The following is a 19,979-nucleotide window of genomic DNA, read 5'->3' as shown; positions in this document are numbered from 1 at the left end:
CTAACACAAGTGCGAAAGGTGGTTTTTCCACACTAATACAAGTGCAAAAGTGGTTTCCTGCACCAACACAAGTGCGAAAAGTGGTTTTTCAACACTAACACAAGTGCGAAAAGTGGTTTTTCAACACTAACACAAGTGCGAAAAGTGGTTTTTCAACACTAACACAAGTGCGAAAAGTGTTTTTTCCACACTAATACAAGTGCAAAAGTGGTTTCCTGCACCAACACAAGTGCGAAAAGTGGTTTTTCAACACTAACACAAGTGCGAAAAGTGGTTTTTCGACACTAACACAAGTGCGAAAACTGGTTTTTCCACACTAATACAAGTGCAAAAGTGGTTTCCTGCACCAACACAAATGCGAAAAGTGGTTTTTCAACACTAACACAAGTGCGAAAAGTGGTTTTTCAACACTAACACAAGTGCGAAAAGTGGTTTTTCAACACTAACACAAGTGCGAAAAGTGGTTTTTCCACACTAATACAAGTGCAAAAGTGGTTTCCTGCACCAACACAAGTGCGAAAAGTGGTTTTTCAACACTAACACAAGTGCGAAAAGTGGTTTTTCCACACTAATACAAGTGCAAAACTGGTTTCCTGCACCAACACAAGTGCGAAAAGTGGGTTTTCAACACTAACACAAGTGCAAAAAGTGTTTTTTCCACACTAATACAAGTGCAAAAGTGGTTTCCTGCACCAACACAAGTGCGAAAAGTGGTTTTTCAACACTAACAAGTGCGAAAAGTGGTTTTTCAACACTAACACAAGTGCGAAAAGTGGTTTTTCAACACTAACACAAGTGCGAAAAGTGGTTTTTCAACACTAACACAAGTGCGAAAAGTGTTTTTTCCACACTAATACAAGTGCAAAAGTGGTTTCCTGCACCAACACAAGTGCGAAAAGTGGTTTTTCAACACTAACACAAGTGCGAAAAGTGGTTTTTCGACACTAACACAAGTGCGAAAACTGGTTTTTCCACACTAATACAAGTGCAAAAGTGGTTTCCTGCACCAACACAAATGCGAAAAGTGGTTTTTCAACACTAACACAAGTGCGAAAAGTGGTTTTTCAACACTAACACAAGTGCGAAAAGTGGTTTTTCCACACTAATACAAGTGCAAAAGTGGTTTCCTGCACCAACACAAATGCGAAAAGTGGTTTTTCAACACTACCACAAGTGCGAAAAGTGGTTTTTCAACACTAACACAAGTGCGAAAAGTGGTTTTTCAACACTAACACAAGTGCAAAAAGTGGTTTTTCAACACTAACACAAGTGCGAAAAGTGGTTTTTCCACACTAATACAAGTGCAAAAGTGGTTTCTTGCACCAACACAAGTGCAAAAAGTGGTTTTTCAACACTAACACAAGTGCGAAAAGTGGTTTTTCAACACTAACACAAGTGCGAAAAGTGGTTTTTCAACACTAACACAAGTGCGAAAAGTGGTTTTTGCACACTAATACATGTGCAAAAGTGGTTTCCTGCACCAACACAAGTGTGAAAAGTGGTTTTTCAACACTAACACAAGTGCGAAAAGTGGTTTTTCAACACTAACACAAGTGCGAAAAGTGGTTTTTGCACACTAATACATGTGCAAAAGTGGTTTCCTGCACCAACACAAGTGTGAAAAGTGGTTTTTCAACACTAACACAAGTGCGAAAAGTGGTTTTTGCACACTAATACATGTGCAAAAGTGGTTTCCTGCACAAACACAAGTGTGAAAAGTGGTTTTTCAACACTAACACAAGTGCGAAAAGTGGTTTTTCAACACTAACACAAGTGCGAAAAGTGGTTTTTCAACACTAACACAAGTGCGAAAACTGGTTTTTCCACACTAATACAAGTGCAAAAGTGGTTTCCTGCACCAACACAAGTGCGGAAAGTGGTTTTTCAACACTAACACAAGTGTGAAAAGTGGTTTTTCAACACTAACACAAGTGCGAAAAGTGGTTTTTCCACACTAATACAAGTGCAAAAGTGGTTTCCTGCACCAACACAAGTGCGAAAAGTGGTTTTTCAACACTAACACAAGTGCGAAAAGTGGTTTTTCAACACTATCACAAGTGCAAAAAGTGTTTTTTCCACACTAATACAAGTGCAAAAGTGGTTTCCTGCACCAACACAAGTGCGAAAAGTGGTTTTTCAACACTAACACAAGTGCGAAAAGTGGTTTTTCAACACTAACACAAGTGCGAAAAGTGTTTTTTCCACACTAATACAAGTGCAAAAGTGGTTTCCTGCACCAACACAAGTGCGAAAAGTGGTTTTTCAACACTAACACAAGTGCGAAAAGTGGTTTTTCAACACTAACACAAGTGCAAAAAGTGGTTTTTCAACACTAACACAAGTGCAAAAAGTGGTTTTTGGACACTAATACAAGTGCAAAAGTGGTTTCCTGCACCAACACAAGTGCGAAAAGTGTTTTTTCCACACTAATACAAGTGCAAAAGTGGTTTCCTGCACCAACACAAGTGCGAAAAGTGGTTTTTCAACACTAACACAAGTGTGAAAGGTGGTTTTTCCACACTAATACAAGTGCAAAAGTGGTTTCCTGCACCAACACAAGTGCGAAAAGTGGTTTTTCAACACTAACACAAGTGCAAAAAGTGGTTTTTCAACACTAACACAAGTGCGAAAAGTGGTTTTTCAACACTAACACAAGTGCGAAAAGTGTTTTTTCCACACTAATACAAGTGCAAAAGTGGTTTCCTGCACCAACACAAGTGCGAAAAGTGTTTTTTCCACACTAATACAAGTGCAAAAGTGGTTTCCTGCACCAACACAAGTGCGAAAAGTGGTTTTGCAACACTAACACAAGTGCGAAAAGTGGTTTTTCAACACTAACACAAGTGCAAAAAGTGGTTTTTCAACACTAACACAAGTGCGCAAAGTGGTTTTTCCACACTAATACAAGTGCAAAAGTGGTTTCCTGCACCAACACAAGTGCTAAAAGTGGTTTTTCAACACTATCACAAGTGCAAAAAGTGTTTTTCCACACTAATACAAGTGCAAAAGTAGTTTCCTGCACCAACACAAGTGCGAAAAGTGGTTTTTCAACACTAACACAAGTGCGAAAAGTAGTTTTTCAACACTAACACAAGTGCGTAAAGTGGTTTTTCCATACTAATACAAGTGCAAAAGTGGTTTCCTGCACCAACACAAGTGCGAAAAGTGGTTTTTCAACACTAACACAAGTGCGAAAAGTGGTTTTTCCACACCAATACAAGTGCAAAAGTGGTTTCCTGCACCAACACAAGTGCGAAAAGTGCTTTTTCAACACTATCACAAGTGCAAAAAGTGTTTTTTCCACACTAATACAAGTGCAAAAGTGGTTTCCTGCATCAACACAAGTGCGAAAAGTGGTTTTTCAACACTAACACAAGTGCGAGAAGTGGTTTTTCAACACTAACACAAGTGCGAAAAGTGGTTTTTCCACACTAATACAAGTGCAAAAGTGGTTTCCTGCACCAACACAAGTGCGAAAAGTGGTTTTTCAACACTAACACAAGTGCGAAAAGTGGTTTTTCCACACTAATACAAGTGCAAAAGTGGTTTCCTGCACCAACACAAGTGCAAAAAGTGGTTTTTCAACACTAACACAAGTGCGAAAAGTGGTTTTTCAACACTAACACAAGTGCGAAAAGTGGTTTTTCAACACTAACACAAGTGCGAAAACTGGTTTTTCCACACTAATACAAGTGCAAAAGTGGTTTCCTGCACCAACACAAGTGTGGAAAGTGGTTTTTCAACACTAACACAAGTGCGAAAAGTGGTTTTTCAACACTAACACAAGTGCGAAAAGTGGTTTTTCCACACTAATACAAGTGCAAAAGTGGTTTCCTGCACCAATACAAGTGCGAAAAGTGGTTTTTCAACACTAACACAAGTGCGAAAAGTGGTTTTTCAACACTATCACAAGTGCAAAAAGTGTTTTTTCCACACTAATACAAGTGCAACAGTGGTTTCCTGCACCAACACAAGTGCGAAAAGTGGTTTTTCAACACTAACACAAGTGCGAAAAGTGGTTTTTCAACACTAACACAAGTGCGAAAAGTGTTTTTTCCACACTAATACAAGTGCAAAAGTGGTTTCCTGCACCAACACAAGTGCGAAAAGTGGTTTTTCAACACTAACACAAGTGCGAATAGTGGTTTTTCAACACTAACACAAGTGCAAAAAGTGGTTTTTCAACACTAACACAAGTGCAAAAAGTGGTTTTTGGACACTAATACAAGTGCAAAAGTGGTTTCCTGCACCAACACAAGTGCGAAAAGTGGTTTTTCAACACTAACACAAGTGCGAAAAGTGGTTTTTCAACACTAACACAAGTGCGAAAAGTGTTTTTTCCACACTAATACAAGTGCAAAAGTGGTTTCCTGCACCAACACAAGTGCGAAAAGTGGTTTTTCAACACTAACACAAGTGCGAAAAGTGGTTTTTCAACACTAACACAAGTGCGAAAACTGGTTTTTCCACACTAATACAAGTGCAAAAGTGGTTTCCTGCACCAACACAAGTGCGAAAAGTGGTTTTTCAACACTAACACAAGTGCGAAAAGTGGTTTTTCAACACTATCACAAGTGCAAAAAGTGTTTTTTCCACACTAATACAAATGCAAAAGTGGTTTCCTGCACCAACACAAGTGCGAAAAGTGGTTTTTCAACACTAACACAAGTGCGAAAAGTGGTTTTTCAACACTAACACAAGTGCGAAAAGTGTTTTTTCCACACTAATACAAGTGCAAAAGTGGTTTCTTGCACCAACACAAGTGCGAAAAGTGGTTTTTCAACACTAACACAAGTGCGAAAAGTGGTTTTTCAACACTAACACAAGTGCGAAAAGTGGTTTTTCAACACTAACACAAGTGCGAAAAGTGTTTTTTCCACACTAATACAAGTGCAAAAGTGGTTTCCTGCACCAACACAAGTGCGAAAAGTGGTTTTTCAACACTAACACAAGTGCGAAAGGTGGTTTTTCCACACTAATACAAGTGCAAAAGTGGTTTCCTGCACCAACACAAGTGCGAAAAGTGGTTTTTCAACACTAACACAAGTGCGAAAAGTGGTTTTTCAACACTAACACAAGTGCGAAAAGTGGTTTTTCAACACTAACACAAGTGCGAAAAGTGTTTTTTCCACACTAATACAAGTGCAAAAGTGGTTTCCTGCACCAACACAAGTGCGAAAAGTGGTTTTTCAACACTAACACAAGTGCGAAAAGTGGTTTTTCGACACTAACACAAGTGCGAAAACTGGTTTTTCCACACTAATACAAGTGCAAAAGTGGTTTCCTGCACCAACACAAATGCGAAAAGTGGTTTTTCAACACTAACACAAGTGCGAAAAGTGGTTTTTCAACACTAACACAAGTGCGAAAAGTGGTTTTTCAACACTAACACAAGTGCGAAAAGTGTTTTTTCCACACTAATACAAGTGCAAAAGTGGTTTCCTGCACCAACACAAGTGCGAAAAGTGGTTTTTCAACACTAACACAAGTGCGAAAAGTGGTTTTTCCACACTAATACAAGTGCAAAACTGGTTTCCTGCACCAACACAAGTGCGAAAAGTGGGTTTTCAACACTAACACAAGTGCAAAAAGTGTTTTTTCCACACTAATACAAGTGCAAAAGTGGTTTCCTGCACCAACACAAGTGCGAAAAGTGGTTTTTCAACACTAACAAGTGCGAAAAGTGGTTTTTCAACACTAACACAAGTGCGAAAAGTGGTTTTTCAACACTAACACAAGTGCGAAAAGTGGTTTTTCAACACTAACACAAGTGCGAAAAGTGTTTTTTCCACACTAATACAAGTGCAAAAGTGGTTTCCTGCACCAACACAAGTGCGAAAAGTGGTTTTTCAACACTAACACAAGTGCGAAAAGTGGTTTTTCGACACTAACACAAGTGCGAAAACTGGTTTTTCCACACTAATACAAGTGCAAAAGTGGTTTCCTGCACCAACACAAATGCGAAAAGTGGTTTTTCAACACTAACACAAGTGCGAAAAGTGGTTTTTCAACACTAACACAAGTGCGAAAAGTGGTTTTTCCACACTAATACAAGTGCAAAAGTGGTTTCCTGCACCAACACAAATGCGAAAAGTGGTTTTTCAACACTACCACAAGTGCGAAAAGTGGTTTTTCAACACTAACACAAGTGCGAAAAGTGGTTTTTCAACACTAACACAAGTGCGAAAAGTGGTTTTTCAACACTAACACAAGTGCGAAAAGTGGTTTTTCCACACTAATACAAGTGCAAAAGTGGTTTCTTGCACCAACACAAGTGCAAAAAGTGGTTTTTCAACACTAACACAAGTGCGAAAAGTGGTTTTTCAACACTAACACAAGTGCGAAAAGTGGTTTTTCAACACTAACACAAGTGCGAAAAGTGGTTTTTGCACACTAATACATGTGCAAAAGTGGCTTGCTGCACCAACACAAGTGTGAAAAGTGGTTTTTCAACACTAACACAAGTGCGAAAAGTGGTTTTTCAACACTAACACAAGTGCAAAAAGTGGTTTTTGCACACTAATACATGTGCAAAAGTGGTTTCCTGCACCAACACAAGTGTGAAAAGTGGTTTTTCAACACTAACACAAGTGCGAAAAGTGGTTTTTGCACACTAATACATGTGCAAAAGTGGTTTCCTGCACAAACACAAGTGTGAAAAGTGGTTTTTCAACACTAACACAAGTGCGAAAAGTGGTTTTTCAACACTAACACAAGTGCGAAAAGTGGTTTTTCAACACTAACACAAGTGCGAAAACTGGTTTTTCCACACTAATACAAGTGCAAAAGTGGTTTCCTGCACCAACACAAGTGCGGAAAGTGGTTTTTCAACACTAACACAAGTGCGAAAAGTGGTTTTTCAACACTAACACAAGTGCGAAAAGTGGTTTTTCCACACTAATACAAGTGCAAAAGTGGTTTCCTGCACCAACACAAGTGCGAAAAGTGGTTTTTCAACACTAACACAAGTGCGAAAAGTGGTTTTTCAACACTATCACAAGTGCAAAAAGTGTTTTTTCCACACTAATACAAGTGCAAAAGTGGTTTCCTGCACCAACACAAGTGCGAAAAGTGGTTTTTCAACACTAACACAAGTGCGAAAAGTGGTTTTTCAACACTAACACAAGTGCGAAAAGTGTTTTTTCCACACTAATACAAGTGCAAAAGTGGTTTCCTGCACCAACACAAGTGCGAAACGTGGTTTTTCAACACTAACACAAGTGCGAAAAGTGGTTTTTCAACACTAACACAAGTGCAAAAAGTGGTTTTTCAACACTAACACAAGTGCAAAAAGTGGTTTTTGGACACTAATACAAGTGCAAAAGTGGTTTCCTGCACCAACACAAGTGCGAAAAGTGGTTTTTCAACACTAACACAAGTGCGAAAAGTGGTTTTTCAACACTAACACAAGTGCGAAAAGTGTTTTTTCCACACTAATACAAGTGCAAAAGTGGTTTCCTGCACCAACACAAGTGCGAAAAGTGGTTTTTCAACACTAACACAAGTGCGAAAAGTGGTTTTTCAACACTAACACAAGTGCGAAAACTGGTTTTTCCACACTAATACAAGTGCAAAAGTGGTTTCCTGCACCAACACAAGTGCGAAAAGTGGTTTTTCAACACTAACACAAGTGTGAAAAGTGGTTTTTCAACACTATCACAAGTGCAAAAAGCGTTTTTTCCACACTAATACAAGTGCAAAAGTGGTTTCCTGCACCAACACAAGTGCGAAAAGTGGTTTTTCAACTCTAACACAAGTGCGAAAAGTGGTTTTTCAACACTATCACAAGTGCAAAAAGTGTTTTTTCCACACTAATACAAGTGCAAAAGTGGTTTCCTGCACCAACACAAGTGCGAAAAGTGGTTTTTCAACACTAACACAAGTGCGAAAAGTGGTTTTTCAACACTAACACAAGTGCGAAAAGTGTTTTTTCCACACTAATACAAGTGCAAAAGTGGTTTCCTGCACCAACACAAGTGCGAAAAGTGGTTTTTCAACACTAACACAAGTGCGAAAAGTGGTTTTTCAACACTAACACAAGTGCAAAAAGTGGCTTTTCAACACTAACACAAGTGCAAAAAGTGGTTTTGGACACTAATACAAGTGCAAAAGTGGTTTCCTGCACCAACACAAGTGCGAAAAGTGGTTTTTCTACACTAACACAAGTGCGAAAAGTGGTTTTTCAACACTAACACAAGTGCGAAAAGTGTTTTTTCCACACTAATACAAGTGCAAAAGTGGTTTCCTGCACCAACACAAGTGCGAAAAGTGGTTTTTCAACACTAACACAAGTGCGAAAAGTGGTTTTTCCACACTAATACAAGTGCAAAAGTGGTTTCCTGCACCAACACAAGTGCGAAAAGTGGTTTTTCAACACTAACACAAGTGCGAAAAGTGGTTTTTCAACACTAACACAAGTGCGAAAAGTGGTTTTTCAACACTAACACAAGTGCGAAAAGTGGTTTTTCAACACTAACACAAGTGCGAAAAGTGTTTTTTCCACACTAATACAAGTGCAAAAGTGGTTTCCTGCACCAACACAAGTGCGAAAAGTGGTTTTTCAACACTAACACAAGTGCGAAAAGTGGTTTTTCGACACTAACACAAGTGCGAAAACTGGTTTTTCCACACTAATACAAGTGCAAAAGTGGTTTCCTGCACCAACACAAATGCGAAAAGTGGTTTTTCAACACTAACACAAGTGCGAAAAGTGGTTTTTCAACACTAACACAAGTGCGAAAAGTGGTTTTTCCACACTAATACAAGTGCAAAAGTGGTTTCCTGCACCAACACAAATGCGAAAAGTGGTTTTTCAACACTACCACAAGTGCGAAAAGTGGTTTTTCAACACTAACACAAGTGCGAAAAGTGGTTTTTCAACACTAACACAAGTGCGAAAAGTGGTTTTTCAACACTAACACAAGTGCGAAAAGTGGTTTTTCCACACTAATACAAGTGCAAAAGTGGTTTCTTGCACCAACACAAGTGCAAAAAGTGGTTTTTCAACACTAACACAAGTGCGAAAAGTGGTTTTTCAACACTAACACAAGTGCGAAAAGTGGTTTTTCAACACTAACACAAGTGCGAAAAGTGGTTTTTGCACACTAATACATGTGCAAAAGTGGTTTCCTGCACCAACACAAGTGTGAAAAGTGGTTTTTCAACACTAACACAAGTGCGAAAAGTGGTTTTTCAACACTAACACAAGTGCGAAAAGTGTTTTTTCCACACTAATACAAGTGCAAAAGTGGTTTCCTGCACCAACACAAGTGCGAAAAGTGGTTTTTCAACACTAACACAAGTGCGAAAAGTGGTTTTTCCACACTAATACAAGTGCAAAAGTGGTTTCCTGCACCAACGCAAGTGCAAAAAGTGGTTTTTCAACACTAACACAAGTGCGAAAAGTGGTTTTTCAACACTAACACAAGTGCGAAAAGTGGTTTTTCAACACTAACACAAGTGCGAAAACTGGTTTTTCCACACTAATACAAGTGCAAAAGTGGTTTCCTGCACCAACACAAGTGCGGAAAGTGGTTTTTCAACACTAACACAAGTGCGAAAAGTGGTTTTTCAACACTAACACAAGTGCGAAAAGTGGTTTTTCCACACTAATACAAGTGCAAAAGTGGTTTCCTGCACCAACACAAGTGCGAAAAGTGGTTTTTCAACACTAACACAAGTGCGAAAAGTGGTTTTTCAACACTATCACAAGTGCAAAAAGTGTTTTTTCCACACTAATTCAAGTGCAACAGTGGTTTCCTGCACCAACACAAGTGCGAAAAGTGGTTTTTCAACACTAACACAAGTGCGAAAAGTGGTTTTTCAACACTAACACAAGTGCGAAAAGTGTTTTTTCCACACTAATACAAGTGCAAAAGTGGTTTCCTGCACCAACACAAGTGCGAAAAGTGGTTTTTCAACACTAACACAAGTGCGAAAAGTGGTTTTTCAACACTAACACAAGTGCGAAAAGTGGTTTTTCAACACTAACACAAGTGCAAAAAGTGGTTTTTGGACACTAATACAAGTGCAAAAGTGGTTTCTTGCACCAACACAAGTGCGAAAAGTGGTTTTTCAACACTAACACAAGTGCGAAAAGTGGTTTTTCAACACTAACACAAGTGCGAAAAGTGTTTTTTCCACACTAATACAAGTGCAAAAGTGGTTTCCTGCACCAACACAAGTGCGAAAAGTGGTTTTTCAACACTAACACAAGTGCGAAAAGTGGTTTTTCAACACTAACACAAGTGCGAAAACTGGTTTTTCCACACTAATACAAGTGCAAAAGTGGTTTCCTGCACCAACACAAGTGCGAAAAGTGGTTTTTCAACACTAACACAAGTGCGAAAAGTGGTTTTTCAACACTATCACAAGTGCAAAAAGTGTTTTTTCCACACTAATACAAGTGCAAAAGTGGTTTCCTGCACCAACACAAGTGCGAAAAGTGGTTTTTCAACTCTAACACAAGTGCGAAAAGTGGTTTTTCAACACTATCACAAGTGCAAAAAGTGTTTTTTCCACACTAATACAAGTGCAAAAGTGGTTTCCTGCACCAACACAAGTGCGAAAAGTGGTTTTTCAACACTAACACAAGTACGAAAAGTGGTTTTTCAACACTAACACAAGTGCGAAAAGTGTTTTTTCCACACTAATACAAGTGCAAAAGTGGTTTCTTGCACCAACACAAGTGCGAAAAGTGGTTTTTCAACACTAACACAAGTGCGAAAAGTGGTTTTTCAACACTAACACAAGTGCGAAAAGTGGTTTTTCAACACTAACACAAGTGCGAAAAGTGTTTTTTCCACACTAATACAAGTGCAAAAGTGGTTTCCTGCACCAACACAAGTGCGAAAAGTGGTTTTTCAACACTAACACAAGTGCGAAAAGTGGTTTTTCAACACTAACACAAGTGCGAAAAGTGGTTTTTCAACACTAACACAAGTGCGAAAAGTGTTTTTTCCACACTAATACAAGTGCAAAAGTGGTTTCCTGCACCAACACAAGTGCGAAAAGTGGTTTTTCAACACTAACACAAGTGCGAAAAGTGGTTTTTCGACACTAACACAAGTGCGAAAACTGGTTTTTCCACACTAATACAAGTGCAAAAGTGGTTTCCTGCACCAACACAAATGCGAAAAGTGGTTTTTCAACACTAACACAAGTGCGAAAAGTGGTTTTTCAACACTAACACAAGTGCGAAAAGTGGTTTTTCAACACTAACACAAGTGCGAAAAGTGGTTTTTCAACACTAACACAAGTGCGAAAAGTGGTTTTGCCACACTAATACAAGTGCAAAAGTGGTTTCCTGCACCAACACAAGTGCGAAAAGTGGTTTTTCAACACTAACACAAGTGCGAAAAGTGGTTTTTCCACACTAATACAAGTGCAAAACTGGTTTCCTGCACCAACACAAGTGCGAAAAGTGGTTTTTCAACACTAACACAAGTGCAAAAAGTGTTTTTTCCACACTAATACAAGTGCAAAAGTGGTTTCCTGCACCAACACAAGTGCGAAAAGTGGTTTTTCAACACTAACAAGTGCGAAAAGTGGTTTTTCAACACTAACACAAGTGCGAAAAGTGTTTTTTCCACACTAATACAAGTGCAAAAGTGGTTTCTTGCACCAACACAAGTGCGAAAAGTGGTTTTTCAACACTAACACAAGTGCGAAAAGTGGTTTTTCAACACTAACACAAGTGCGAAAAGTGGTTTTTCAACACTAACACAAGTGCGAAAAGTGTTTTTTCCACACTAATACAAGTGCAAAAGTGGTTTCCTGCACCAACACAAGTGCGAAAAGTGGTTTTTCAACACTAACACAAGTGTGAAAGGTGGTTTTTCCACACTAATACAAGTGCAAAAGTGGTTTCCTGCACCAACACAAGTGCGAAAAGTGGTTTTTCAACACTAACACAAGTGCAAAAAGTGGTTTTTCAACACTAACACAAGTGCGAAAAGTGGTTTTTCAACACTAACACAAGTGCGAAAAGTGTTTTTTCCACACTAATACAAGTGCAAAAGTGGTTTCCTGCACCAACACAAGTGCGAAAAGTGTTTTTTCCACACTAATACAAGTGCAAAAGTGGTTTCCTGCACCAACACAAGTGCGAAAAGTGGTTTTGCAACACTAACACAAGTGCGAAAAGTGGTTTTTCAACACTAACACAAGTGCAAAAAGTGGTTTTTCAACACTAACACAAGTGCGCAAAGTGGTTTTTCCACACTAATACAAGTGCAAAAGTGGTTTCCTGCACCAACACAAGTGCTAAAAGTGGTTTTTCAACACTATCACAAGTGCAAAAAGTGTTTTTCCACACTAATACAAGTGCAAAAGTAGTTTCCTGCACCAACACAAGTGCGAAAAGTGGTTTTTCAACACTAACACAAGTGCGAAAAGTAGTTTTTCAACACTAACACAAGTGCGAAAAGTGGTTTTTCCATACTAATACAAGTGCAAAAGTGGTTTCCTGCACCAACACAAGTGCGAAAAGTGGTTTTTCAACACTAACACAAGTGCGAAAAGTGGTTTTTCCACACCAATACAAGTGCAAAAGTGGTTTCCTGCACCAACACAAGTGCGAAAAGTGCTTTTTCAACACTATCACAAGTGCAAAAAGTGTTTTTTCCACACTAATACAAGTGCAAAAGTGGTTTCCTGCATCAACACAAGTGCGAAAAGTGGTTTTTCAACACTAACACAAGTGCGAAAAGTGGTTTTTCAACACTAACACAAGTGCGAAAAGTGGTTTTTCCACACTAATACAAGTGCAAAAGTGGTTTCCTGCACCAACACAAGTGCGAAAAGTGGTTTTTCAACACTAACACAAGTGCGAAAAGTGGTTTTTCCACACTAATACAAGTGCAAAAGTGGTTTCCTGCACCAACACAAGTGCAAAAAGTGGTTTTTCAACACTAACACAAGTGCGAAAAGTGGTTTTTCAACACTAACACAAGTGCGAAAAGTGGTTTTTCAACACTAACACAAGTGCGAAAACTGGTTTTTCCACACTAATACAAGTGCAAAAGTGGTTTCCTGCACCAACACAAGTGTGGAAAGTGGTTTTTCAACACTAACACAAGTGCGAAAAGTGGTTTTTCAACACTAACACAAGTGCGAAAAGTGGTTTTTCCACACTAATACAAGTGCAAAAGTGGTTTCCTGCACCAATACAAGTGCGAAAAGTGGTTTTTCAACACTAACACAAGTGCGAAAAGTGGTTTTTCAACACTATCACAAGTGCAAAAAGTGTTTTTTCCACACTAATACAAGTGCAACAGTGGTTTCCTGCACCAACACAAGTGCGAAAAGTGGTTTTTCAACACTAACACAAGTGCGAAAAGTGGTTTTTCAACACTAACACAAGTGCGAAAAGTGTTTTTTCCACACTAATACAAGTGCAAAAGTGGTTTCCTGCACCAACACAAGTGCGAAAAGTGGTTTTTCAACACTAACACAAGTGCGAATAGTGGTTTTTCAACACTAACACAAGTGCAAAAAGTGGTTTTTCAACACTAACACAAGTGCAAAAAGTGGTTTTTGGACACTAATACAAGTGCAAAAGTGGTTTCCTGCACCAACACAAGTGCGAAAAGTGGTTTTTCAACACTAACACAAGTGCGAAAAGTGGTTTTTCAACACTAACACAAGTGCGAAAAGTGTTTTTTCCACACTAATACAAGTGCAAAAGTGGTTTCCTGCACCAACACAAGTGCGAAAAGTGGTTTTTCAACACTAACACAAGTGCGAAAAGTGGTTTTTCAACACTAACACAAGTGCGAAAACTGGTTTTTCCACACTAATACAAGTGCAAAAGTGGTTTCCTGCACCAACACAAGTGCGAAAAGTGGTTTTTCAACACTAACACAAGTGCGAAAAGTGGTTTTTCAACACTATCACAAGTGCAAAAAGTGTTTTTTCCACACTAATACAAATGCAAAAGTGGTTTCCTGCACCAACACAAGTGCGAAAAGTGGTTTTTCAACACTAACACAAGTGCGAAAAGTGGTTTTTCAACACTAACACAAGTGCGAAAAGTGTTTTTTCCACACTAATACAAGTGCAAAAGTGGTTTCTTGCACCAACACAAGTGCGAAAAGTGGTTTTTCAACACTAACACAAGTGCGAAAAGTGGTTTTTCAACACTAACACAAGTGCGAAAAGTGGTTTTTCAACACTAACACAAGTGCGAAAAGTGTTTTTTCCACACTAATACAAGTGCAAAAGTGGTTTCCTGCACCAACACAAGTGCGAAAAGTGGTTTTTCAACACTAACACAAGTGCGAAAGGTGGTTTTTCCACACTAATACAAGTGCAAAAGTGGTTTCCTGCACCAACACAAGTGCGAAAAGTGGTTTTTCAACACTAACACAAGTGCGAAAAGTGGTTTTTCAACACTAACACAAGTGCGAAAAGTGGTTTTTCAACACTAACACAAGTGCGAAAAGTGTTTTTTCCACACTAATACAAGTGCAAAAGTGGTTTCCTGCACCAACACAAGTGCGAAAAGTGGTTTTTCAACACTAACACAAGTGCGAAAAGTGGTTTTTCGACACTAACACAAGTGCGAAAACTGGTTTTTCCACACTAATACAAGTGCAAAAGTGGTTTCCTGCACCAACACAAATGCGAAAAGTGGTTTTTCAACACTAACACAAGTGCGAAAAGTGGTTTTTCAACACTAACACAAGTGCGAAAAGTGGTTTTTCAACACTAACACAAGTGCGAAAAGTGGTTTTTCCACACTAATACAAGTGCAAAAGTGGTTTCCTGCACCAACACAAGTGCGAAAAGTGGTTTTTCAACACTAACACAAGTGCGAAAAGTGGTTTTTCCACACTAATACAAGTGCAAAACTGGTTTCCTGCACCAACACAAGTGCGAAAAGTGGGTTTTCAACACTAACACAAGTGCAAAAAGTGTTTTTTCCACACTAATACAAGTGCAAAAGTGGTTTCCTGCACCAACACAAGTGCGAAAAGTGGTTTTTCAACACTAACAAGTGCGAAAAGTGGTTTTTCAACACTAACACAAGTGCGAAAAGTGTTTTTTCCACACTAATACAAGTGCAAAAGTGGTTTCCTGCACCAACACAAGTGCGAAAAGTGGTTTTGCAACACTAACACAAGTGCGAAAAGTGGTTTTTCAACACTAACACAAGTGCAAAAAGTGGTTTTTCAACACTAACACAAGTGCGCAAAGTGGTTTTTCCACACTAATACAAGTGCAAAAGTGGTTTCCTGCACCAACACAAGTGCTAAAAGTGGTTTTTCAACACTATCACAAGTGCAAAAAGTGTTTTTCCACACTAATACAAGTGCAAAAGTAGTTTCCTGCACCAACACAAGTGCGAAAAGTGGTTTTTCAACACTAACACAAGTGCGAAAAGTAGTTTTTCAACACTAACACAAGTGCGAAAAGTGGTTTTTCCATACTAATACAAGTGCAAAAGTGGTTTCCTGCACCAACACAAGTGCGAAAATTGGTTTTCAACACCAATACAAGTGCAAAAGTGGTTTCCTGCACCAACACAAGTGCGAAAAGTGCTTTTTCAACACTATCACAAGTGCAAAAAGTGTTTTTTCCACACTAATACAAGTGCAAAAGTGGTTTCCTGCATCAACACAAGTGCGAAAAGTGGTTTTTCAACACTAACACAAGTGCGAAAAGTGGTTTTTCAACACTAACACAAGTGCGAAAAGTGGTTTTTCCACACTAATACAAGTGCAAAAGTGGTTTCCTGCACCAACACAAGTGCGAAAAGTGGTTTTTCAACACTAACACAAGTGCGAAAAGTGGTTTTTCAACACTATCACAAGTGCAAAAAGTGTTTTTTCCACACTGATACAAGTGCAAAAGTGGTTTCCTGCACCAACACAAGTGCGAAAAGTGGTTTTTCAACACTAACACAAGTGCGAAAAGTGGTTTTTCAACACTAACACAAGTGCGAAAAGTGTTTTTTCCACACTAATACAAGTGCAAAAGTGGTTTCCTGCACCAACACAAGTGCAAAAAGTGGTTTTTCAACACTAACACAAGTGCGAAAAGTGGTTTTTCAACACTAACACAAGTGCGAAAAGTGGTTTTTCAACACTAACACAAGTGCGAAAAGTGGTTTTTCAACACTAACACAAGTGTGAAAAGTGGTTTTTCAACACTAACACAAGTGCGAAAAGTGGTTTTTCAACACTAACACAAGTGCGAAAAGTGGTTTTTCAACACTAACACAAGTGCGAAAAGTGGTTTTTCCACACTAATACAAGTGCAAAAGTGGTTTCCTGCACCAACACAAGTGCAAAAAGTGGTTTTTCAACACTAACACAAGTGCGAAAAGTGGTTTTTCAGCACTATCACAAGTGCAAAAAGTGTTTTTTCCACACTAATACAAGTGCAAAAGTGGTTTCCTGCACCAACACAAGTGCGAAAAGTGGTTTTTCAACACTAAAACAAGTGCGAAAAGTGGTTTTTCAACACTAACACAAGTGCAAAAAGTGTTTTTTCCACACTAATACAAGTGCAAAAGCGGTTTCCTGCACCAACACAAGTGCGAAAAGTGGTTTTTCAACACTAACACAAGTGCGAAAAGTTGTTTTTCAGTGGAGAAAAGTGGAGCAAATGGAAGCAATGTTTCTTCCAGAATGGCCCTGTACTTGAACTGGTTCAGGTTTCCATTCAGAACAACCAGGTCAGTTTTGCCCCCTGCATGAAAAGCAGCCCAAACGGTCACCCCACGACCTCCAGCTTGGACTCTTGGCACTATGCAATCTTCGTTGTGGGCTTCATGCACTTGTCTGCGCACTCAGACGCGGCCATCTTGACGATAGACCAGAAATCTAGACGCGTCCCTGAAGGTCACGTGATTCCAGTGTCCTGGTTGCCAATGACGGTGCTCTCTGGCCCACTGCAATCAGTGCTGGCTGTGTTGTCTGGTCAGGCGTGGCTTTCTCAGGGGACGCCTGGCACGATAGCCTGCTTGAACCAGTCGTTGGTTGACTAGCCTTCTGGATACAGGCACATTTGTCAGTTGCTGCCACTCAGCCCTAAGCCGATTAGCTGACTTGGTACGGCCATTGCAGACTAACCGGTGCAGCTGGCGATCATCTCTCCTTGTGGTTCTGCGTGGACAGGGACACCCCTCTGAGCATTTCGTTTCAGGATCTTTGACACCTGACCTTGAGTGATGCCATACTGCCGAGCAATAGCACGCTGTTTCATGCCAGAATTTCGTAAAGCCACCACTCCATGATAAACAGCATTGTCAAGTTGACGGACCATCTCCAGAGGAAGCGGCAATAACTTTTGTAGACGTGCAGCAGTTGTTTTCCACTAATACAGAACGCAACAACCCTTATATACCCGATTGTGAAGCCAATCGTCAAATGTACCTGTCCTTACATTTTGTCACGCCACCTGTGATATAATCCTGTTATTGACTTCTTGCTGCGAAAGACAATCAGTGACATGGTTCTTTCAACAAAGACATCCGAAGGGTAAAATAAATTCACCAGATTGATATACTGGGTTCACAAAGTAAACCCAAGTCATGAAAAAAAATATATTCCATATTAAATGCCAAGTCTGTAGGAGGTCTGTCAGAACTTAAGAATGTCAAGTTATCATTAAGTATCCGTACCGTTTCGTTAACAAGGTAAAACTGATCTCCTTGTCCTATATAAATGAGCCTCGTTTTGGCTTTTGAACCCGGTGAATATTCACTGTTTAGAATAGCGTTCACAACATATTTAGGAGGTCGATTTATCTCCCCAAGTTGTTGGCATGCTTCTTGTGCTTCTATAACTCCTAGCTCTTGCTCTGCCTCTTGTCTCAAATCTGCTAACTCTTGATGTTGTTTGGGAGTATATGTTATCGTGGGAACTTGAAACGAAACCGCCTTTTGCTCGGAAGATTTTAAAATAGGTTTAAAAAACTTCTCTTTTTTTCTTTCAAATACATCTTCACCTAATAGCTTTTGTCTCCATTTCTTCTTTATCCCCTCCTGTTGTTTAACAACTTTTGAAAGTAATTGATTATATTCCTTAAATTTTCTTGCTCGTTCTTTAGCATTCATTTTATTTACCCGAGAAAATTATTGGTCATTACATCATCTTCTTTAACAACGATATAGTTATATTTTTCAGCGGTATGTTTCATACACCCCTCAAATTCCTATTTACTACAGAATGTAGAACAATTATCCCTCTAAAAAATATTTATATCTATTGCATTTAGTTTGAATAAAATAAAAGTATTAGCATTGTTTCTTATTGAGTGGCGAGGAAGTTGAAAGTATGACTGGCTGAGATAAATGCATATACAGGAAGAATCTCGTCCTCTTGTATAGTAGCTGTCCATAACCGTTTGATTTCTCTCATTAACACAATCGTCAAAGATAACGAGATTCTTTTTTGTTTCATCTAAATCTTGGGGTAAAGGTATATCATCCGTATTATCGCTGAGAATACAAGTTATGACTGTAGGCAATGTGGGTTTTGATTTCTTTTCACATTTTTGTGGAGTTTCACAAAATAGTTGTATCATATCTTCAATGTTGTGCTTATTTAGTTTGTGTTGAAGCTTAAATAACCTGATTATATCTTCTTTTTGAAGCCCCGCATTAAAACATTGTGATAGTAGTTGATACTCTGGTTGAAAACTTGACTTTGTGAAAATTATTAAATTTTCATAGTCTAAAATTTTTGGAGTAAGGAGCATCTTTAGAAGCAAACAGGTTTTCCCACATCCGCTTGAACCAACTATTAGACATCTTAATGAATTTGGGAGGTTCTTATGATTATTAAATTTTATCTTACTTTCACAAACGGGTAAAAAATCATCCATTTTATATAAACCAACTAAACATTTACCGTTTAATCATTCATCCTGTGTGTTATCCCTATTTTAATTGTGTATACATATTAGAAGTGACTCAACCAACCATCTAATTGAGTTGAATATATCTTGAAATATTTTGAAAATGGGTTCGTCCATTTTATATACCCCCAACAACCAAAAAAATAAATTATTTTACATATTATTGTATAACATAAATGTTATATTTCTATAATTTTAACGGCAACTTACCCACAACCTATCGTATAAATTTTATTATATATTTTCATATTATTTGCCTTTTATATTATATACATACACGCCCATGTTTGTTTTCCCAAATAGTTCTTGGACAACAACATCATTTACTTTCAATTGAATGGATGGACCCGCACCGTCGATAAAAACATTTGATATCTCAATAGCGCAAACATCTCTACATTTTGCGTTCATCAATTTCTCTGGTTCAATACGATGATCTTAGAGGCATGATTCTTCTTTGATGTTGTCATCAAAAAACAAAGTCAGAATTTCGGGGGGTTTGTCCTCTTTCCTACACTTTTCACGATTGGTTAAAAGTTTTGGATACATTGTTGGTGGGACGCCCTCAATAGGAATTTCTCCATCACGTTTCCGATAAAATATATTAAGTCCATTAACAAGGCCTCTAAACTTGTTCTTTTCCTTTTTCATCTTTTCAAAAACATCGTCTCTCATCAGATGTGTTTTAACTGCGCTAAGAAGTTCTTCAAACAATTCTATTGTTCTTGCTTCCTCCGTCGTCATGGGCATTTGGGAATTATACATAACAAGATGTAACGAATATGATTTAGCTCTACGTCCCTTGGCATTATTTACATTCGCTTTAATACCCCACGCGTTGGAGTTTCGATAAACAGTTTTCGAATACCACTTTGTGCGTGAGTATGATTGTAATTATATTTAATCATAATACGATGATAAATAAATCCATTGTTGTTGTAATACTTTGGTTCTTCAAAGATAATATTTTTAATATCAAAATTCAGATAAGTCAATGCCATAATCGTTCTTTTTTAATAGAAATGTTTATTTAAACGAAAAATCAAATTTTTTTTTTTTTTTTTTTTGGGAAATTTTGGCAAATCGTGAAAATCGAGAAAATCGTGAAAATC

This window comes from Myxine glutinosa, chromosome 4 (genome assembly GCF_964187855.1).
Source record: "Myxine glutinosa chromosome 4, kmMyxGlut1.1, whole genome shotgun sequence".
Classification (NCBI taxonomy): domain Eukaryota; kingdom Metazoa; phylum Chordata; class Myxini; order Myxiniformes; family Myxinidae; genus Myxine; species Myxine glutinosa.
Note: the sequence above shows the minus strand (reverse complement) of the source record.